This window comes from Mus caroli, chromosome 16, assembly GCF_900094665.2.
Source record: "Mus caroli chromosome 16, CAROLI_EIJ_v1.1, whole genome shotgun sequence".
Classification (NCBI taxonomy): domain Eukaryota; kingdom Metazoa; phylum Chordata; class Mammalia; order Rodentia; family Muridae; genus Mus; species Mus caroli.
The window spans coordinates 15350741-15353805 of record NC_034585.1 but is presented as its reverse complement, the minus strand read 5'-3'; the positions used below and the strand labels follow the sequence as shown (position 1 = coordinate 15353805).

At 41.0% G+C, this 3065-nt stretch overlaps 1 non-coding gene across 1 annotated transcript; it reads right to left on the bottom strand.

Annotated features, from left to right (window-relative positions):
- Positions 1 to 412: 412 nt before the first annotated feature.
- LOC115029605 lies at positions 413 to 475 on the bottom strand. Its single transcript, XR_003835174.1, has one exon. It is a non-coding gene; the product is annotated as a U7 small nuclear RNA (small nuclear RNA).
- Between the last annotated feature and the right edge of the window lie 2590 nt (positions 476 to 3065).

Below are 3065 nucleotides of genomic sequence, written 5' to 3'. Positions count from 1 at the left end.
GGCAGGCGGATTTCTGAGTTCGAGGCCAGCCTGGTCTACAAAGTGAGTTCCAGGACAGCCAGGGCTATACAGAGAAACCCTGTCTCGAAAAACAAACAAACAAAAAAAAAAATAATGGACTAAACCTCTGAAACTGTAAGCCAGCCCTAATTATATATTTCCTTTATAAGAGTCATTGTGGTCATGGTGACTCTTCACAGCAATAGAGCATTGACAAAGACAAATGGGATCCTGTACCTTAGGATACCGATGTATAGGAGGACCCTACTTAGGCTGAGAACTTTGAATCCCCAGATTCTCAAGTGTTTATATCAATGGAGGAAGTACCCCTCCACCCATTTCCAACACCTGAAATCTTGCCTTTTCTCCCTTTGACTGAGGAAATTACTCCTTCATTGTCTGCTAAACCAGTAGTGGCTTTCCAACCAAAGTCAGACCACCTGCTAGAAAAATTCTAAAAGGTCTCTAGATAGTTCATGGGTTTTCCGACCAAATGCAGAAAATCTGCTAGAAAAATTCTTGGGTTTTCTGTCTGTATTCTAACCTAAATTAACTCTGTCCCAGGCTGACCTTGAACTCAGAAATCTACCTGCCTTTGTAAGAACAAACAATAAGCTTAGCTGGGTGGAATCTTGCCCTAAGATCACTACTCCCTTATCTCCTGGTGCCTCTCTATTACTTAAACTATGAACCTTGTTTTGTTTAAAAAAAAAAAAAAAGTTAATATTTCTTTGTCAACTCACTAGTGCAGCTGCCTCTATTTTTTCAGGTTCTTGAAGCCCCTCATACAATTCATAATGCATCTTTATATTTTGCATAGTTGAGAAATTATATATTCTGAACCCATGTTTTCAGAGTTCTTTCCCACAGCCTAAAGGGCTGTCTTGAATGTCACAGCATTACCATTTTTCTGAGGAACATCATCTCCCCTCCCAGATTCATGCTGTTTCTAATTATCATTGAGTCATTAACCTTGGCAGTCATTAACATTTCCCAAACGAGGAACATAAAGTGAAATAAATACATTATTATGCAAACAAGCCTTATGCCTACAGCAACTGTTAACTCTTGTGGAGGCCCATACCCTGCTGGCCCTGCTTCAGGGGTGGAAACTGTGTCATGCTGTCCTTCCGCAGCCATGTAAGACTCAGCACTGGATCAGGCTGAGTATGTTCATATGGACCCACTAGGTAGAAATTCTAGATTTAATATGGAAGCTCACACAGTTTAAAAAAAAAAAAAAAGCCGGGGCAGGGAAGAGATTGACAAAAGTTTGTTTGAAGGGTTGGCTGAAACATTTGTCAAAAAAGGGCATGCTAAAAAGGCCTTGGTGATGCTTGATATCCTAGCTAACACTAAGGTATTGATGAAAGGATTTTAAGGTTAAGGGAAACTGCAATGCTAGCATGGGTATGCTGTGTAAAACTAATCCTCCACAAAGGCAAAGCCCAGAAGACGTGCCCTTCACTAATCCTATAAAACACAAAATGGTGAGAGAGGTAACAGCACATCTGAAGGGCTTTATTGTCATCTTTGGTCCAGTAGGGTCAGGCATGCTGCTTCTCAGTTGGATGAATTCAATGTGATAGGTTTAGTTGGGCCCTGAAGTTGCAGGGTCAAGTGGCATCAGTGAGTGTCCAAAGTCAAGGTGATTGTTTTCTTAATAGACAGCATAGGGAAAACAGTCCATAATGTCCTGACCCATAATGGGCAGCACAGGTACAATTAATTTTATGGTAGCATGACTTCCGTAAAACTTCCGTTACTGGCTAATCAATCATGTTTTTACCAGCATTTCTGTTTGAAAAAATTCTCAAATGAAAAAAATACTATATTGGATCTTGACAAACAAGAACCAGTTTCCAGACTTGAACCTGTTTGCACACCCAGAGCCCTTTTAATGAAGGACCCTGTTTTACTTAGTCTTTATCCAGTACTTCCCCAAGTAGACCTACAGCCTGTAACCTTTCACAAGGGTATCTGCACACTGGGAGAAGGAAGCAATCAGGCATTCTGGAGTCTACTAGATACTGGTTCAGAACTTACACTGATTATATGAGACCTGAAGAAGCATTTACCAGGCCCTCTAGTTAAAGTAGGAATCTGTTGAGGTCAAGTGATTAATGGAATTTTGGCTGATATCTAACTCACAGTAGATCCAGTGGGTCAACAAATTCAATCTGTAGTTACTTTACCAGTTGAAGAATGTATAATTGGGATAAATATAGCTAGAATGTGGCAGAAGCTATGAGGTACCTGCCTCTAGTTCCCAGCGCTTAGGAGACAGAGGCAGGTCTCTGAGTTACAAATCAACCTGGTCTAGAGAATGAGTTCTAGGATAGTTCCAGGATATACAGAGAAACCTAACTAACTAAATAAACTGGCAGAATTCCCACATTGGTTTTCCATCCTATATGGAGTAATATTATGGTTGGAAAGGCCAAATGGAAACCACTGGAATTGTCTCTTCCAGGGAAACTAGTGAATCAAAGGCACTGCAGAAGTTAGTGCCACCATCAAGGACTTGAGAAATGTAGGGGTGGTGGTTCCCACCACATCTCCCTTTAACTCTCCTGTCTGACCAGTGCAGCAGACAGATGAATCATAGAGAATAACACTTGACTGTTGAAAACTCAATCAAGTAGTATCTTTACTTAAACAGGCTAACACATCTCTTGGTACGTGGTATGCAGCTGTAGATCTAGCAAATGCCTTTTTCTCAGTATCTATCCATAAGAATCACCAGAAGCAATTTGCTTTCAGTTGGAAAGGCCAGCAGTATACCTACAATTTTACCTCAAGGATATATTAACTCTCAATCCTTGTGGCATAACTTAGTGTCTCTCCCAAAATAGTACATTGATTTACTCTATTGATGAAATTATGCTGACTAGACCAAGTGAGCAGGAGGTAGCAACCAGATAGGACTTGTTGGTAACATGCATGCACATCTGAGGATGGAAAATAAATCCAACCAAATTCAAGGGCCAGAGGGTAAAAATTTCAACTTGCCAGGCATGGTGGCGCACGCCTTTAATCCCAGCACTCGGGAGGCAGAGGCAGGC